This window comes from Xenopus laevis, chromosome 4S (assembly GCF_017654675.1).
Source record: "Xenopus laevis strain J_2021 chromosome 4S, Xenopus_laevis_v10.1, whole genome shotgun sequence".
Taxonomy (NCBI): domain Eukaryota; kingdom Metazoa; phylum Chordata; class Amphibia; order Anura; family Pipidae; genus Xenopus; species Xenopus laevis.
This window is the reverse complement of record NC_054378.1, coordinates 21648025-21668750: the sequence shown is the minus strand read 5'-3', so window position 1 is coordinate 21668750 and position 20726 is coordinate 21648025.

Below are 20726 nucleotides of genomic sequence, written 5' to 3'. Positions count from 1 at the left end.
AATGGGTTCTGGGTGCCCCCGTGGCCGAGGATGTTAATGTTCCTGAGCAGAGATAAAATATGTTTAGTCAATCAGTGGATTTTGCCCAGAAGCTTGTGTTCTATTTTAGACATTCTGGGCAGAAAGCTGCATTGCTCATTTTTAAACCAATTTTCCTTCTGGTTCCTGAGAAACAACCTTGAACTATTGGATGTTCACCAATTTGTTTTTATGAAAATCCATTCCATAGGAATGTTAGCTTGCATTATCAACGTCTCTACTGGATAACTAGTTCCAGTCAATGGATATCAAACCTCAATTATGTTTAATCCAATGTTCCTATTTAATACCAAGATGGAGCTACATTTGCCCTTGGAATAATATTGGTCCCAGGGAAGAAGGGTCAAGTGTGTGTTTGGAAACTCTGTTTCCATTTTTTGGTGGAAAAGCCTCACTTAACCTTTATATTCCCCACCTATGTTTGGACCCCCCAGAAACACAAGACCACTCCTTTAAGCAGTGTCTTAACTATATATTACATTATATTTATTTAAATTGTATATGAAATAGGGACTTGTGAGGCCCATATACCTTATGGGCCCCCTGCAGCCATAGGGTCTGCTTCCTCTGTAGTTCCACCCCTGCCTTTAAGAGTTTCATAAAGAGCAGATAAATCTATGCCTTCTCCAAGAAAATAGTGTCTTCTGGTTCATCAGCACTTCAACAATGGGCTCTCCAAAGCACGTCCCTATGGCTCCAAAGATCTCTATGTGGATCAAAAAATACTCCAATTAATGGTCTAAAATTACTTCCTATTGCTCCATCTCTCCAGACAATTGTTCAGCTCAGAACTTGCTTCATCTGCCTGACACAGTTTCTCTCCCATCATTTTTCCAGGCTTTCAAGTCCCTAATCCTAACCTCTTCAGTTAGTGGAATTTCTGTTGTTGTTTAAGACTATCCACAAAAACCATGGTGGGGCCCGCAGGTTAAAGCTTCAGGGACCAGACCAGAGTTCCTACAGGAAGGCAGAGTTTGTAAGGGGCCCATACTCAGAAATTGATTTCTTTATGGTTAATACCAAGACTAGAGAAGTTTTCAGTCATGCAGAAGTGATCTGCACCTGTTCATTAAGTGTCTGTATGGGCCATTTGGAAAATTAGAGCCAAATGTGACCGTGTCTCTATCCCAGCGAATATGAAGGCAAAGCTCAAGGTAATGAAGCTAAATCGCCAGCCATTGAAAATTGGAAAATCTATTGATTTTCTTCTTTTCCTGATCACTCAGGAGGTTTTATCAAGCATGAATGGCTGGGAGCCCATCTGCTCCTTCAGTGAGAGTCTTTTAGGATTTGTGGCCGCAGCAAATAGAAATAGTAATAGTAATAGTAAAAGGTGTCAGAACTAATTTCACGTCCTTTCTTTATATTCTGTCCCCCCTTTCTATTGATCTGCCGAGCTTGGTGCAGGGTCACAAGGCAAGGGGAAATGAGTAGAGTCCATTGCTCCAAATAATATAATGAATTTGCTATTGACAGAGATGGAAACAGATTCTTTTAACACCTTGAGACTCCCTTTGGGCAATTTGTCATTTGGCTACTTCGACCATCGAATTGGCTACTTAGAACCTTCGACTACGACTTCGAATCAATCGATTCAAACTAAAACTTGTTCGACTATTCGACCATTCGATAGTCGAAGTACTGTCTCTTTAAAAAAAACTTCGACCACCTACTTCGCCACCTAAAACCTATCGAACATCAATGTTAGCCTATGGGGAAGGTCCCCATAGGCTTTATAGCCAATTTGTGATCGAAGGAAAATCGTTCGATCGATGGATTAAAATCCTTCGAAACGTTCGATTCGAAGGATTTAATTGATTTTTCCTTTGATCGATCGATCATACTAAATGCGGTAAATCCTTCTACTTCAATATTCAAAGTCGAAGGATTTTACTTCGATGGTTGAATATCGAGGGTTAATTAACCCTTGATATTTGACCCTAAGTAACTGTGCCCCCCCCGAGAGTTATTTCTATTATGGATGTTTATTGGTTATGGGTGCCTCCAAACCAGACAGGGCTATGAGTTGCCTCTGATTGATTACAGGCCACCTTTAGAAGTACAATTCCACTGTAGCTATAGATCTGCTCATTTGGTGAGGTCTGGCCAACCAGGCGATGGGTCAAATACAATTGTTTGACCCTTGAGCCAATGATTGGATCACACAGGGCCCTTCTGCTAACTTGTCAGGAGAGGGTTGGATCAACAATGCATTTTTCAACTGATTATTTGACCCCCAACCAAGATCCCAATAAGATTTTGGTGAGAAAGTATCTCTTTTTGTCTCTATGCAGAGCACATAATCTGCTGACAGGAGTGTCTCAATTAAAAGCCACTATTGGTCCACAACTGGGCAACTTTACTAGCTCTTGCGGGTTCAAGTCAACTGCTCCACTGACGGCAGCTGCAATCAGGGAGTCTAAGGGTCTAAGGGTCAGCTTGTCCTATAGGTCCTTCCTACTTTATTATTCGTAGAAGTCTATGGGCGACAACATTTTTGACAGAATGGCAAATTGTGTAACACAATTTTCCACCCATTAGAGCCTATGGGCATCATGTATGCTGTGAAAAATTTTGCTCATCACTACCAAATACCTGTCATCAAATTGTGAGAATTTCATGAAACTAAAGTATCAATTAAACTAAATTAAATTAATCATTTATATTTAATGTAAAACTAATTTTAAAATCAAATTAAATCACACTTGTAATATTATTTAATTTCATTAAAATGTATTTAATTGTATCTTTAATTGAATTAAAATACATTTCTTTTTTTAATTCAGATTTTTTTTGTTTTATGTAAAATTTGAATTTAATTTAAATGAATGTATTAAATTTAATTTTATTTATTTGTATTACATCATACTTAATGTCATTTTTTTAAAAAAAAAATATTACAATTAATTATATTGAATTAAAAAATGAATTATAATTAATTAAAACATTGCTATAGTAGTATAGTTATTATAGTTATAATAGTAATAAAACATGTGTACACGGATAGCACATTGTCTTTAAATATTTGAAATCCAGAATCACATAAATAATACTGAACAATATGTTAGGCTGCCAATATAATATTTTCTGAGATGATTCTGTTCCTTGATCTTACTGATTGCCCTGGGTTGCCATTGATTGCTTCCTGACTCAGCCAGAGAAAATCCTTTGCAATGCAGCCAACCCCCCCCCCCCCCGCTTCTCATGTCCATAAAAATCCTATAAGTTGTGCACAAGCCTCATGTCCTGCCTTCTTCTTATGCATTACTTTTCTCATAAGCTCGTTTCCATTTTGCTCCTGCCACCCAGGTCACATTAAGAGGCTCGTTTCTCTAATATTTTATTGGGAAATTATGCTGACAATCTTGTGATGTGCCGGGATTTCATTCTCCTACAACCTCGCCTCCGTCTAATATCTTCTATCTTCCGAACGGCCTCATCAAAATTTCTCAACTTGTACTGGCGGAAAAGAAAAAAGAACATGAATAAATATATAAAGAAAATATTCCGCTTGGTCATACACAATGGCGGCTTCTAATGTAAATAACCCTTCTCCAGTTGATTGGCTTTCTCCAATGTTGAAATGTGCCGGCACACTCCTTGTTTTAATGCACCAGATGATTACAAAGCCTCTTTGGAGGCCATGAATCAAGGAAAATGTATAATAACATGAGGTTTGATTGCAGTTCAGAGAATTTCCTTTTTTTCCATTCCCCTTCATCTATTTGCAGTCTGATTTCCAAGTTAGCAGTGAATATGATTTCTGCTTTATTGGATCTATGAGTGCTGCTCTGGCCACAAGACGGAAATCTATTTTCCATCGCAAGACTTTGCTGGAGTAATAAGTTCATATGTCGTTTCACATTAGTCACTGAACTATTTTTTGTTGTTCTTGTTGGCAAAGCAGATTTGGAATGAAATCTTCGGCCAATGACTAAAGCAAAGCTGTACAGGATAATTTACATATATTAATGAATGTGTATGTTGGAAATAGCTGGGAAAAGTGCAATAGGTCCACACAGGAATTTAAGCTTTAACTTCATCATGGAGGGGCACATGAGGAGCAGTTCTGATGGGTTCTAAAGAGGATAGGTGCTGGCATCAAACCTCTATAATGTCTTAGCTAAGCTCAACATCGTTGGCTGCACCAAATACACCAATGTGCAATCTCCACTTGGAAATTGATGACTTAATATATCCTCAGTGAGAAATGCCTATGCAATGCAGCGGTTTTCACATTGTGGTGTCCAAAACCTTGGCTGGAAGGGGGGGAGCAGGCTGAAGGTCAGTAGGGTGAGATTTGAGGAGCTCACTGTTTGCATTTATGTGAGTATCCATCCATGGTCTAACTGGTCCATATGATCTTTCCTTTCACTGGAGGCTTTTTGAGTTTGCCATTGCTGTATCTGTAATAAGCAATTTTGGATTGGCCCTTTGGTCTCCACCTCCTTGTTTAGACTAGCTGCTGGTCATTGTTTAAATAAGGGTCTTTTAAATTAGGGTCTTTACAACATGTTACTACCAGTTGCTGAGCCTGGTTCCTGAGTTCCTGACCTGGTTCTGAGTTCCAGTCCTTGTTCCTGAGTTCCTCTAAAGGTCCAGAGTCCCTGCCCGGTTCCTTGACTGGTTCTTCGGTATCTCTTTTGGTTTCTTACTATCTGCTGTGGATTTCTTGGTTATGACCTTTAGCTTACTGGACCCTACCTCTACCTGCCACCTGCCCAGACCCCTGTCCTGTTCACTGGACTCAGATCCAGTCTCCATCTATTGCCAAGAGCTTATTTTATTCTCTCACCATTTTAGCAACCTGCTCATGACCCTTATACCAGTCTTACCCACCATATGAACTCCAGCTCATCTAGACATAGCCTTTATATACTGATAATTATATATATTATATACAAACTTCCACAAACTTAATTTTCTGCCCCCCCCTGATCCCACTAAGCTCCAACATTTGTTCTACCCTATCTCTCCATGTCCCATGTTCCACTCTCCACCATCCCTGATCTCTCATTGCCCCATGTCCCATTCTCCCCATTCATCTTCTGTCACTTATGACAAACTTAATTGTTTTTAGTGATGTTAATCCTCATTATCATGGCCATCAGGCAGCAGGCAGTGAGAAGGTTAATGTCTTCTCTGCCCAACAATGGATTTGCTGTTTTATCATTAACTGAAACAATGGCTCCGAGATCTTGCGTCGCACTTGACATTAAAATGTCATTAATCTCGTGTTCAGCCGTTGAATTTCTATGAACCGACGCAGAATCTCTTGCATTTTTTTGGTTTCAAATTGTTATTTGCCGCACTTGGGCCGTTCTTGTAATCTCACAAAGTCATTAATCATTTTGTCTGTGATGTTATGTAGCACTGAGTCAATAATATCTTTTATAAATTACAATTATATGCTGAGTGCGACTCTCCTGCTTCACAAGCAAATTACATTCCAGCCATTATTATTAAAAAAAAAATCTCAGCGAATACATTATCTAAATTTGATTCCACAGCAGCAAAGATTTGTCTGAAATCCTAAAAACTTTTGTTATAATTATTTTAAAACAGCATTAGAATCATTTAAATACATTATTAAACTACAAGTCCTGAAGCTCTGGGGGCAGCACCTTCACAGTTGCTAGAGACTCTCTTTTCTGATCCCCATGTGAAGTATAATTTCCAACTTATATAAAAATTTCTAGCCATCAAAATTTCCAAGTTTTTATTATGTATATTATAAAAAAATAAAGACTATTCCTAGGTTGTCCCAGTAGGTTATCAATCTGTTGAGCCAGTTCCCTTTATATCTTGCCAGAATGAGGGTTTACTCTAAGGCCCCTGCAGGACTTTTATTGCTGGACCTTCTGTTCAGTAAAAATCAATGTAGAGTGGGCCCAAAATGAGTGCTCTAAACCTCTGTACATTAAGTAATCAGGAGTTCCTTGATTTAAAGAACAGTTCTAAATATAACTTTTTATGCGCTAAAAATGAGAAGAACTTCTTATGGATACTCTGTTCCTAAGGGAGATATATGAGCAGGGGTAGACTCTGAGAAAAGGGGAAAAAAGAAAGGTTGGAGGAGAGTAAGGCAAACATTTGGGGTAGAATAAAAAAGGAAAGGAGAGTGGATGAGAGACAGAAGGAGACAAGGGAAAGTGGATTAGCGAGTAGAAAGGCAAATGGAGAGGAGAAATATAGAAGGGGAGAGAAGATGGAGGGAAGGAGAGCGTAAGGCCAAAAGGAATGGAGAAGAGAGACACACTAATGGCCATACACGTGCAGATAAAGCTGCCGATATCGGTCGTTTGGACCGATTTGACAGCTTATCTGCCCGTGTATGGGGGCTTCCGACAGGTCATCCCGATCGATATCTGGCCACGATATCGATCGGGAAGGTTGGATTTTTACCCGACCGACCCGTCGGAGCCACTTGGCGCATCGTAATTCGATCGTTCGGCCATACGGCCGAACGCTCGAATTACCCCCGATATAGCCACGCAGTTTAGTGGCATATCGGGAAAAGATCCGCTCGTTTGGCGATGTCGCCAAACGAGCGGATCTTTAAGTCTATGGCCACCTTAAGAAATATAGGAGATAAAAGAGAGGATGTGCATCTCAGATGTCTTTTGCAACAGTAACATAAACTAGTAGAATTCTGTCTGACTGCTGGACAAAATGGCATACAAATTGATGTAAGTTGTTACAAATCCCTTATATTGGAAATGTAAACCTGCTAATATCATGACAACTAAAAGAAACAAAATAAACAATGTAAATTGCTAAAGTGCTCAGAAGAAAAATTTTACATTAAACTGTATGAATATGTATTTGCCCCATTATAGGGTAACAATACTCCCAGAACCAGCAATTGCAACACTCTATATGCGAGCGACTGAAACTTTTGGCGCATCAGTATGAGTTGCACTCACATCACTTTCCTTCTCCACATCACTACCTTTTGGATAGTGATAGGAAGAAAGATAATGCAGCAAATTCATTCTAATTAATCTGAGGAAGTTTAAAATAGTTTCTTTGTTTCCCTACTCCCTGGCCAGCTCAGTTTTAAAAGCAAAAAAAAACAAGTGTTTGCATTTTATTTCATTTGTTAGGACAAATTAAAATCTGAATAACCTACTTAAAAGCTCATCATGGTTTCCATGTCGTTATTATTTGCTGGGTACAGCACGAGCTGCTGCCTGTGGCAATTTCAACACAACTGAATCAGCAAATGACTGAATAATATCTTGAAAAGAAAATTGGTCACCTGGCTCCCCCTCCCCTCCGTTATTCCTCCTCAGCCTTCTGGTGCTTATAAACAGAAATTAAATAATGGAAATAATATTGGTTTGCGCTCCGCCTTTTAAATCTACACATTCATTCCTCATTGACAAGCACATTGTTGTGTATCGCTCCAACTGAAAAAGGTTAATTTCAGTGAATTCCCCTAGAAAGGCATCACATGGTTAGAAATAGACAAAGCAAGGTGGGGCAGTAAGGAACAAAACATGGTGACAAAGTGGAAAGAAGATAGTAAAGAAAAATGGTGTCAAGTAGGACAAAATGGAGACAATATGACTAGATGGAAACAGTAGAAAAACGTGGAAACGATAGAGCAAAGACAGTAGGGAAAGATGGAAAAAGTAGGACAAGGTGGAGACAATAGGCCTAGATGGAGACAGCAGGATAAGATGGAGACGATAGAGCAAGATGGAGACAGTAGGTAAAGTTGGAAACAGTAGGCCTAGATGGAGACAGAAGGACAATGTGGAGACTATAGAGCAAGATGGAGACAGTAGGTAAAGATGGACACAGTAGGCCTAGATGGAGACAGGAGGACAATGTGGAGACAGGAGGACAATATGGAGACAGTAGGACAAAATGGAGCCAGTAGGGCAAGAATGAGACAGTAGAGTAAGATGGAGACAATAAGAAAAATAGGGTAAAATGGAGATATTGTAGCAAGGAGAAATTGGGATATTAGGACACAATTCAACCATATGAGAATATAAGGACATTTTTGGCAAGATCTAATAGTTGTCTATAAGTGACATATGGGTGACAAACTGGTGACATATGGGTAAAATGAAGATAGTAGGATAAAATGGAGGCAGCAACACAAGACAATGAAAAAGTATCAGGGTTTAACATTAGGTCATGACAAATTTGAGTCTGTAGGGCAAGATGGAGACAATGAGGAAAGTTTGTGACATTATGGCAAGATTGAGACAGCAAAGGAAGAGAGAAACAGTATGGTAAGTTATCAGTAATCCAAGGTTTAACATTAAGAGAGGATGAAGCAGCAGTTCAAGACAGAGGCTAATGATGGACGAATAAATTCGGCAGGTGCAAAATTTTTTGGGAATTTCGCGCCAGCGAATACATTTTTGAAACTGCAGCAAAAATTAGCCGGCAAAAAATCCGGCACTTCAAAAAATTTGAATACGCATATAAAAATTGTCTTGGGTGTGAAAATTGACACGCATTCAAATTATTTTGACGCCCATTGACTTCAATTTCTCTCTGAGAATTTTGCTGTAAATTCGCCCATTACTAATAGAGACTATAAGAACATATGAGGTCATATTGGGAAAGATGGAGACATTAGAGCAAGATGGTGTCATTAGTGCAAGATGTTGTCAGTAGGGCGAGATGGTAATATATGGGCAAAATGGAAACAAGATATTGACAATAAATGAGACATTGTCAATAGGGAACCATGGCGACATATGAGCAAAATTAATGTAGTAGGACAAGATGGGGCAGCCCTGCGAGACAATGACACTGAGACAGAGTGGTGGCATTAAGCCAAGATGGAGATAGCAACGTGAAGACAGCAATACAGCATTGATGTCAGTAGGACAAGATGGAAGAACATAAAGGAAACAAGTTGGAGACAGTAGGGCAAGATGGAAAAACAATACCGGAGGGTATGAAACGCGTAAGGTGTATATATATATATATATATATATATATATATATATATATACTGTATATAGCATATTGTTGGTGCCTTTGAAACCAGGGCAAGTCCTTCTGGCTCATCTTGGATTTAAAGGAATCAGAGACATGGACTCCCTATAAGAATGGACAATAAGATGGAAAAACAAGACAAGACTGTGGCATTTTCTGTGTAATATTTCTCATCTTAAATTACCAACTACACTCAAATAACAGATGTGGAATTTCAAATTTTAAACATTTGCTATGGCCTTTTTGTGAAGGCATTTGACATAATGAAGCTCCCCCATGGTGGTCTTGAACAGCAGGTTGTATAGGACACCAAGATCATGAAGGCAGACCTGTTTAAGTACTTTTCAATGTGTCTTAGTTGTTGATATCAGGAGGCATCTAGTGGTACATACACCTACTTACTCTTCTCTACAGAATTGAGAGGCTTCTCTCCTCACATGTTTCCTTCTAAGGCTGAGCGAAAGATTTGGTTTTTACCCCCGTTGCATACTTTTTCAATTATCTCTCTTCCTGTATATTGAGGTTTCTGAAAAGAAGCCCCCTGTGACACAATACTCCGGGACGTTCGGCTTCCAAGTTAATTTGAAACATTATTTAAAATCTATTGCGCTGAGCAGCCTTCAGCTATTCCCGTTACTCGCTGTCGACTTGAATCTTGAGTTTCTTTTTAATATACAGCTGCAATTTCCAGGTTCCTCTTATAATAATCTGGGCTCATCTAGGTTTTAAATTTTATTTGTGTCAGGCAAAAAAGACACACACAGGACTGTTACACAATATTATCACTTTTAAATTAATTCTTCTTTGTAAGGAAAGATGTCTCTCTGCAATATAACAATTTACTGAGCAAAGAAATTCATTAAAACATAATTATTATATTCCTTTGTAGTGCTTTCTGTTCTCTCCCTGTAGCAAAATAAACGTGTTATACAAATGAGGGAGTCACATGTTCATCTCGAAGGAGGCAGAAGTCTGCTTAGAACACAGTTTTAACAAATTAGAAAAATTCACAATACATGATCTGAAGTGATGCTTATTTATGGGGCCAGACCTAGGGGTGATTCTGCTATTATTCTAGCTTCTTTTCCTTTAAGACTTAATATATATTTATGTGACAATCAGATCAGATACCACCAAGTTTGGAAGCCAGTGGTGTGTATGTGTGAGATTATAGATTATTATCCCCAAAGTTTGGGGGTGCAGCAGTATAGAGGGGCCAGTGGGGTTCCTGGCTAATGTACAATATCAAGATATATGTGAGATACAGATCATTAGCCCCAAGGTTTGGTGGTGCAGGAGTATAGATGGGCGAGTGGGGTTCCTGACTGATGTACATTATTAATATATGTGTGAGATACAGATCATTATCCCAAGGTTTGGGGGTGCAGGAGTATAGAGGGGCCAGTGAGGCTCCTGACTGATATACAATATCAATATATGTGTGAGATACAGATCATTATCCCAAGGTTTGGGGGTGCAGGAGTATAGAGGGGCCAGTGGGGTTCCTGACTGATGTACAATATCAATATATATGTGAGATACCGATCATTATACCAAGGTTTGGGGGTGAAGGAGTATAGAGGGGCCAGTGGGGTTCCTGACTGATGTACAATATCAATATATGTGTGAGATACAGTATCTCTAAGGTTTGGGGGGGCAAAGAGTAAATAGGGGCCATTGAGGTTGTAAACTTATTATTGTATATCTCACTTTTTTATATAGGACCCATAAACTATGAACTGAAGGTGCAGACAGTAGTATTTGTGGTGGTTCCATGGATGCCCCATCACCGGTGTCCTACTTGTAATATTGATATATTGTAGACTTGGGAAACATACACTGGAAGCAGAGTAACTGCAAATTAAGCTTTTATTGTGCATCCACACAATAAAATCTTAATTTGCAGTTACTCTGCATCCAGTGTGTGTTTCTCAAGTCTACAATATACCCGTAAACTAGGTCCCAGACAAAGTCCTAGCTTCAACGAGCGCAACCTCATAAGTAAGTGAAGAAGAAGCAACTTGTTACGACGGGGATGATGGGCTGTTAAACAAAACACTGGAAACAAGGCTAAAATTAGAAATAGATGTACTGAAATTAAATAACCCAAAGCATCAAACAAGGAAATAAATGTTTGATAAGATTACAAATTAATTTGAGGACATCTCAAGTGAAGAATCGGGACACTTCACAATCAACAATTAATATAATAAGCGCCAGTCTTATCTCTCTTCATATTATTACAAGTTTATCTGGTTGTAACAGAACGAGCAGACTGTGGCCTCTTACTCCTCATCTCCGGATCCTAAAAAGGAGGAGATTAAATATTCATTACAAGCATTCTTTCTAAAGAACAGCTAACAAGTACAGTACTTAACAGACAAAATCATATTTAAGGTAGTGGAAACATAGAGAAATGCTTGAAGACAGCATTGGATTTCTAAAATATGAGGGGACAATGGGACAAAATAGAATGAGCTAATAAGAGCAGGCAGTGCGGTTCACAATAGCATTCTTCAATTCAAGAGGATTTCTGGCCACAGTCTCCTCTTAGAAAAGAAAGAATAATCAGGTCTATGGGCCTTTATATAAAGGAAGAAATAGAAAAATAAATACAGGTATGGGACCTGTTATCCAGAATGCTCGGGACCTGGGGTTTTCCGGATAATGGATTTTTCCGTAATTTGGGTCTCCATGCCTTAAGTCTACTAGAAATGTATTCAAACATTAAATAAACCCAATAGGATGGTTTTGCTTCCAATAAGGAAAAAAAGGAAATAATTTTAAAAAATTTGGATTATTTGGATAAAATGGAGTCTATGGGAGTCTATGGGAGCCATTTTGTAATTCGGAGCTTTCTGGATATCGGGTTTCCGGATAAGGGATCCTATACCTGTAATATGGGTTGAATTTTTGTCACCTGTTTTGATTATTTAGCAAACACTAAATTCAACCTAAAAAGTTTTATTTTTCGGTTTTCATTTATCTAATATATGAGGTCAATTAACTTTTCAGGGCAAAATTTGTGGTGAAATTATCATTTGACATTAACACCTTGTTGAAAATAAGACATAGTAATAGAAATGTTATATGAAATGGAAAAAATAGAATTAAATAGGGCCTTTGGGCCTTTATATAAAGAAAGAAATAGAAAAATAAATTGTTTGGGTAGAATGTCCGTCACGTACTTTGATTATTTAGCAAACTCCAATTTCAACCTAAAATGTTTTATTTTTCAGTTTCCAAGTTTCTACTTTGTGAGGGCAATGAACTTTTTGGGGCAAAGTGGCAAAATCATTACATCACATTCACAGTTTGTTGTAAATCTATGAAATATAAATAAAATGTCTGTTTTGGGACATTTGCTATTTTTATACAATGTTTAATTCCAAAATTAAAAATGTTATAAAAACAAACACATTTGTTTCTCTAATAACAACGAAAGACCTTGAGAAACTGTATCAAGAAATTGAGTGTAGGACTGGCCAGATGTGGGATGACTTTGACGTAGTTGACCAGCTTAAATGTATTGCAATATATGGACAAACAATCCCTGTTTTGTTTAAAGGGTAAGACATTTTTTAGTAGCAGTATGCACAAAATGTCTCTGTCTTAAATATATTGATAATGGGTTGAGTGCAGAGGACTCTTGTATTTGTCTATATGTATCAACTATATTGGGACTCAATGAGACCTCAAATTTTTGGAATTCAAGTTTCCAAACTCACACTTTCAAATTTAAACCTGGAGGGCCTCTAGGGAAGTTTTTGTGATTTAGGTTTTTAACACTAAGGGGGTTATTTATGAAAGTCCGATTTTATCTCAACATTTTCTGCTACAAATCTGCTTGGGTTTTTTATGCTTATTTATTACATTTTTTCGAAAATTTGCTTTGCGTAAAAAATCTGATTTTCACGATTTCTTTGGATTTTTCAGTTGAAAACTCAGATTTCTTATGCTTTTTGCCAGAAAACTCTGAAAACCAGCGCACATCAAAAAATCATTGGGACTTCTCCCGTTGACTTTTATGCAACCTTGACAGGTCTGAGATGGCGGGTTTTCAGATTCGGACTTTTCCATCCTCAGGGTTTAATAAATTCCGAAAAATTTGTGAGTTTTTAAAAGTCCTATTTTATACAAAAAAATCACAACATTTTTGGGATGTTTGCATTCAGAGTTTAGTAATTAACCACCTAATCGTAGAAAAAAACCCTCTAATTTCAAAATGAATAAATAAGTAGAGCATAATAGGAAAATTAAAGTTGTGGAACTCTTACCTGAAGATATGGACAGGTGGATTCCATTGACAGTTTTAAGAAAGGGTTATAAGCCAAAACATGCAAGGTTGCTTAGATAAAGCAAACATAGCCCATTGAAACAAGTGCATGTATAATTGGCCAACTGAATACTGTTAGTAGAAAATTAATGGGAAAAAGTAAGCCTTGTCATGTTGCTCTGATATTCAGAAAATAGGGTTAGTAAGAATGGAATCAGCTCACATTTTTCTGGTCAGCCAAAATAAACGGCAGATGTCACCGTTGTTTCAAATTCATTATATTAGTAGTGTAAAACTGCTAATGTCTTGAAATTAGTAAAACAAAAATTCTTTGGTTGAATTATGTTGCATTATTTGCTGAATTAAACTGTGTACATATGTTGTATCAGATTTTTCCAAGGATGATAATGTTCCCACACATTCAGTTATTAATAACAAACACAGTAGAGGCCCCTAATATCTTGGCTGTTGCTCTTGTAGCTTTCATCTCTGTACAGCCAAATGACAGACAAACTGAAGATAATTAGGGGTACAGGAATTTATTTAGGATATGACAACTGCAAACCCCCACAGAGAGAGAGAGAGAGAGAGAGAGAGAGAGAGAGAGAGAGAGAGAGAGAGAGACAAGCAATTAGGAAAAACGTTCACCGCAAACGTTATTTTTGTTTTGTTTTTTTTGTTTTTGGACCTGTCATTTGCTAAGAAGTCAAGTCAAACTGTTGGATTTATTTAGCCTTTTTTATTATACAACATTTTTCTTGGCGCGGAGACATCCGAAGGGAAAACACCCTTAATTTATTCTGCTGGGAAAAACATAATTGCACACAAGTCTCTTTTAATAAGCTTCTAATTATGTAAAGAGAATGTGTTGTGGTTCCAACAATAACGATCTGAGCCCCAGGCGCTTTTGGCATGTAGAATATATAGCCTCAAGCAAAATGAAAGGCCACAGACCCACTCGTTGGCTTTGTTTCAATGAAAAAGATTTATTTTGGAACAAAGTTTCTCCTTACCAAGTTGTATACTAGAGCCGCGTACGTGTAGCCTCAGAAAAAGCGCTCATTACCTAGGAATCTGCACTAGCAGGGGTATAAATAATGTTATAAACAAAGATTGAAACTATAAAAATAATAAGATAAATAACGAAAAATAAATACATCATTAAAAAATACTTCAAATCTAAATAAAAATACAAATAATTAAAAAAGATATATAACAATATGCATAATAAAATAAATCAATAATGAAGTAACAATATTTATACAAATATTAATAAAAATATATAAATAAAAAATAATTACAAAAATAAGATATAAATAAAAATACAAGTATAAATGAAAAGATCAAAATAACTACAAAAAATTAAAATGTAAATAAAAATAGACCAAAATCAAACAGTACAAACAATCTCAAAATGGAATTTAAAAAAAATTAAAATAAGTAAAGGAATACATTCATATACATAAAACGATAAAAAATAAGAATTAAATTAAAATAACCAAAAACAAGATATAGATAAACATGCACATAATTAATAAAAATAAAATATAAATGAAAGATCAAAATAATTACAAAAGATAAAATATCAATAAATTAGATTAGAGTAAACCATATAAATAAAAAAAGTAAAAAAAACTGGAAAAAAACATTTAAGGAATACATTAATACAAATAAAAAGATAAAAATATAAATAAAAATATATTCTAAAATCTATTTAAAAAAATGAACATAATTAAAAAAATGTAAATTACTTTCAGAATTAAATTAGTTATGTTTTTTAAAAAGTCCACTTTCAAAGTTGCTGGCATTGCTGTCGCAATGGCTGCTTGTGGTTCAGCCCAACAGGTGGTACATGTGGGGGTTTTCAAAAATATCCCATTTGGTCAACTGGCTCCTGATTCACTGGACTCAAATCCGCCGTGCACTATGAATTAAAGGCGCAATTTCCTTTTAAATAAACGCCAGATGGAAAAGTAAATGGAAAATGACAATCTGTCATAACCTTGGATTCAGGCAAACGATCCCTGTATTTTTTTTCGAAGCCGTTAACGCTTATTTCAATATCTGCCCAAATCAGGGAAGGGAATTGGTTTTCCAGTCAGTGACCAGTTGATGAGCACCTTGCTATATTGAGTTATAATGCGCGTCCTACAATATTGAACACTGTCCGGTCTCTGCCTTCTCCAGTAACCCTTGCAGTCGTGCAGAAGGGTGCATTGCATGCGCTGCCGGACGCCCAGGCACGGAATGTCTACAGAGGGGAAGAGGTTACACCGAATAACAATCTTCGCTATGACGGATTCTGTTGACTTGTCACAAGAGACTGAATTGCGCTTTCATATTCCATGATGGATGGGAGTTATGGATCACTCACTCGCTTGCTGAAATAAATTTACTTCTCTGCCACCAACTGAGGTTTTTTTTTTTCTTAAATTGTATTTTTGCCAAAAATAACAATTTGAAAGGCTGGGAAAAAAAAGTCACACTGCTGGACACTTTGAAATTCCTACTTACTGACAATTCTCCCTGAATATAAGTAAATATCTATATATATAGTCAGTTTGAAGCAGCCGCACTCAAATCCGGACTTTATCTGAATGATTTCGGGTGCAGGATCAAAAGTAGTATATAAACCTGTTCAAAGATCCGCACTCCACTTTATAATTTATCAAATCCTGTTTATTTTGTGCATGTCATGATTCCTTGGAGTCCATCTCATGGATTCATGACATGCACAAAATAAACACGATTTGATTAATTATAAAGTGGAGTGCGGATCTTTGAACAGATTTATATATTATATATATGTATCAATACAAAATAGTAATTAATATATATTATATTAAATATATTTAGGGGGGTTTAAACAAGGACTGACCAGTGCCCCACAAACTGTGAAACAGCAGACATAGGTAGAAAGATATAAGGTATACTAGAGTAAGATGATGTCAATAGAACAAGATGACCTATTACATTGTTATCTGCTCCAGGCCTGCATAACTATGTTTGTCAATGAGGCATACACAAGGATGCTGAAGGTAATTGAGTTGTCTCTCTGGACTTCCCTCCACCTATCTGGTGATCAGGACCAGTTTTTATGACCCCTAGTTGAGGCTGCCAATCCAGTTTCGCCGCTAGTTTTTTAAACAAGTGAGCCCCTATGTGTGGCTCATTTTTGTCTACTAGTGATACATATCTCTCACTGGAGTGTATGGACAGTCTGATGGCCATAATTCTTGCCACCCTAGGTCCAGGCCTTTTGGGCCAGTCCAGTATACACCATTCCAGTGCCTGGGGTAAATAATGAAGAAGAGTATGTGCTATCTTCCACAGTTGCCCCTAGCTGGTGATGGCTTTCCATGCCAACTTCACCCCAGTTGAGTGTTCCTCAAGGAACATCAGCATTTGGGGCATCTTCTTCTACGTTTCTATTGCCACACCTGCCCCAAATTTTCTCTCCTTCCTGAGAGTCATTGTGGGCGCTTCCTCTAGTCATGATAGGCACTATATTGGTCTGGGCTGGTCTGGTCATTTCTCACTGGGTCTTCTACCAAATGTAAGCTTTGAATATGGCATTGATTCTGTTCCTCTGACATGTGACCAATTTACTGATGGGGTCTGGGCAGGGTTCAACTGGGACATTCAGGCCCATTGGGGCTGACTTCTTGGGCCGGAACCCAGCACTACCCCCAGGGCTGGTCCTATCAAATGTGGGGCCCAATTGGGACCATGTTGGCGGGGCCCCTAGACAAAGTGTTGCTGGCTACTGACACACCAAGTATTTAGGAAAATAAGGGCATACAGGCACAAAATAGAAAGGAAAGGGGCAGACAAGGTAACATAATAGGGGCACACAGGGTAAGAGAGAGAGGGAGGAAATAGGAGAGTGGACTGGGCCAATTAGTTTGGGGCTGGGCCGATTCAGCTTGGGAGCAGGCTTGGTTGGATTGGGGGCAGGCAGGGCCTATCAAGGTTGGAGGAAAGCTGGGCCTATGAGAGTTGGGGGCAGGCTAGACCTATGGATTTGGGGATGGGCTGGACTCTCAAAGTTGGGGGCAGGCCAGGCAGCATCATGTGCTGAGGGAAATATTATCTGTGCTGCCCTGTGGTGCGGGGCCCCCCAGAGGTGCGGGGCCCAATTGGTCCAATTGGCCTAAGGCTGGCCCTGACTACCCCCCACCCTGTATGTTTTAAAACCCTTTTCTTGATCAGGGAGAGGGTAGGTCTTTGGGTGGAGTGAGGGGACGTTCCAGCTGCACTGAGGAGTGGCCTGGGTCAGCGGGTCCCACGAATGGCAGGGCCCACTGGATTTTCCTAGTGTCCCATTGGCCCAGTCTAACACTGGGTCTTGGCTGCGTTTAGGCAACAGACTGTAGGTTATGGAGAGGTTTAAGCAGGAGAACTTTTTGTGGGTTAGCATATAGCAAAGAACATGGATCTGCCCGAATGCTGTTCCTCTAGAAGATCGGAATAAAACTTTCCCTCTGCACATTAAATGAAGCTTGAAAGCAAGAGGGGGGGCTAGGGTTGCATTTCATCTTTAATCTATTTACTTCTGAATATTTAACACCCCATTCTGGCAGCGCTCGCCAGATTTAACAGGGAAATTGCTCACTAATCTGTTTGCTTATTTGGAATAATTGGGGGAGCTGCCAGCACCGAGGATTTCCTTGGCTGTTTAAAGTCTCAGTTAGTAGTCCAATTGCGGCGCGGCGGCATAATTACTCTGACAGAGCCATAGCCACAGGCCCGAGAGTGGGGGTGCTTTTTTAAATCGTAAATTACAGAGGATTAGCATTTATGAATTTGAAATGAGGCTGTGGTTGGAGACAGTAAAGCTGCTTTGCCGCTCACAAACCCAGGCGATCAGTCACTAATCATTAACACTTTATCTGCCGGGTCCTCCTGAGATGAGGGGATCGGGGCAGGGTAGAATTTTGTATCAATGCAATACACCCACCTTGGCATGTGACCCTAACTATCAGATGACCCTATTTGCTTAATCAGTAATAAGTCTGTGTGATTTCAGTTTAACAGTGGTGTAAATGTGAACTGTTTGCCGTTTGAGGACTGTTTATCCTTAGCACAGTGACATTTGCGTGGTGATTGTGGCATTATTGTGATTAGTCAATAAGTCAACAATCAGATGATTGTTAATGTATCCCACCCCTGTGGACACCCCTGTCCTTGTGGTAATTTTGGGATCCCCCTAGACAGGGGCGATCTTAGCCCCTCTGCTGCCTGAGGCACCTCGCAGCCCTCACCTTATTGGTGCCGGAGGGGGTTCAGGGTGGGTCCACATTGCCACAGGAGGGGGTGAACTCTCTGCTCTAGAAGAGAGGATTTCCAGTCTGAAAACTGGAAAACGGCTCTTACAGCTACCAGGAGTGGCATTTTAGCCACCCTTGGGAACCAGTGGGGTGCCAGTTTCTCTTTGGGGTAGTGCCCTCAGATGCGGCTGACTTTCCAAAAGTAATTGGGCATCATTTGAGTGTTATTGCTCCATCATCAGTGAGATCCCTGCCCAGGCGCATTTCAGCAAGTGATGCCGCCTGAGGCAGTGCTGAAAATGCATGAAACTGTGATCTCTGTGCTAGAAAAGTCGAATTTCCGGTTTAAAAATCGGAAATTCGGCTTTTAAAGTTACCAGGAGCGGCTTTTTTCCGCCCCTGGTAACTTCTGTGGAGCTGCCTCCTGAGGCATGCCAGAAACGCTCCTGTCCCTGCCACCCAAGCCTGCAGGACCCACTCACTTGGCAGAAGATGAATTGCAGGAAATAGGGTAGGGTTGCCACAATTTCATTGTCCTCCAACAAAACATTGAAGTCAGAGGGTGGGTCAGATCAGATAATGTTGAAGGGGAGGGTGATGACATGAGGGGGCAGGGTGATTCATTGGCATAAGAGGTGGTGCAATGACACAAGAGGGCGGGGATTGATGTTTTTCAGGGCTCTTATTGGCTGAGATTCAGAACTTTGGAACAGGGACAGGCAGTTTTGAACTAGACAGCCATGTAAAAACCAGATGGGGCAATCCTATCACCAGGCTCCTTTTCTTGTGGAAAAAAAAAGTCACTGGAAGCCAAGAAAAATGGCTGCAGCACTTCTTTACATTTACCCACCTGCTTTACTTCACAGTTCTACAGCTCAAACCTCCTATTTTGGGTGTTCAGCAATTGTCTGACTTCTGCTACAAGAATATTCTCAATTAGTGGAAAGAGCCGTTTGAAACAGTTTATCGCCGCTGCGATAAGCCACGAATACCATTTCGCCTCTGTGGCTCCACCTTCTGGTCATTGCAAGGCATGAAAGCTAAAAGCATGAAACAAATATGGCACCTTCCCTTCCTTTGGAGACCTCAATAAAGAAGCAGCCTCAGAAAAGACAACTGAACATAATATAAGTCGACATTAATATGGTTTTCTGTTATGAACTTGATGCTGAAGCACTTACTAAAGCATCGACTGAAAGTGGGGCAGTGGTGCACTGGGGGGGCAGTTAGAGGGCCATATCATTTGAGATTTTGTGTGTAGTTGATATTTATTCCTTTATGGATCATCTGTAGTAATTTCTTAGCAAACCCCCACCCAACGTCGCTCTCAGATGAGGTTAAATGTAATAACGGGCACCTGCTGATAAAGAGAAAGCACTAGTGCTATAAATCGTCCCCCCTCTCTCATTAATATCTATAATTATATTCCTTATTCTCACACATTGTCATTGGTCACACTGACTCTAATGGGATCTAGCTTCTCGGTGACAAAGATATTTACAATATCCGGGCTGGCACGTTGCATTAAACACCGGCCTGACAGCATATATTCGTTAACTCGAGTCGCATTTCTACTGAAATATATGGGACTGTCTGCTCGCTGAGGAAAATTAGGCAGGAGACATTGTTAAAAGAAAATTATGTCCGAGGCATCCCCTCATTTGTGTAAGTCAGATATATATATATATATGTGTGTGTGTATGTGCAACAATGTGAATCCCAGAAGTCTGTGCAAGATTTCTTGCCCGGTTCTTCTGAGAATTCACTGGAAGGGGTAATTGATGGTGCCCCCTTCGTACTGCCGGATCCCTGGCTGTGTTTCCTGATCACTCATTATAATTCTTTCCATACAAATAACCCTATTAACAGACCTAAATCCAACAAACCCATAAACCTTCCAACGTCCCACTGGCAAAAGTGGAGCATGAATTACAGCAGCCGGAATCCTCAGAGGTACAAGGTGGTGGGGAGTTTCTTTGCAGAAATGACTTTAACCTCTTCGAGTTCAGGTGCTGGATCTGTTATCTGGAAAACCTTTATCTAGAAAGATTAAACACCACACCCCCCACATTGTATTGTGTGCTTCTAATATTGATGCTATCAGACTGCCTTAGAAGGCAATTTTGCATTAATAAAAAAAATAAAAAATACAAGTGGCACCAGCTTTATAGCAT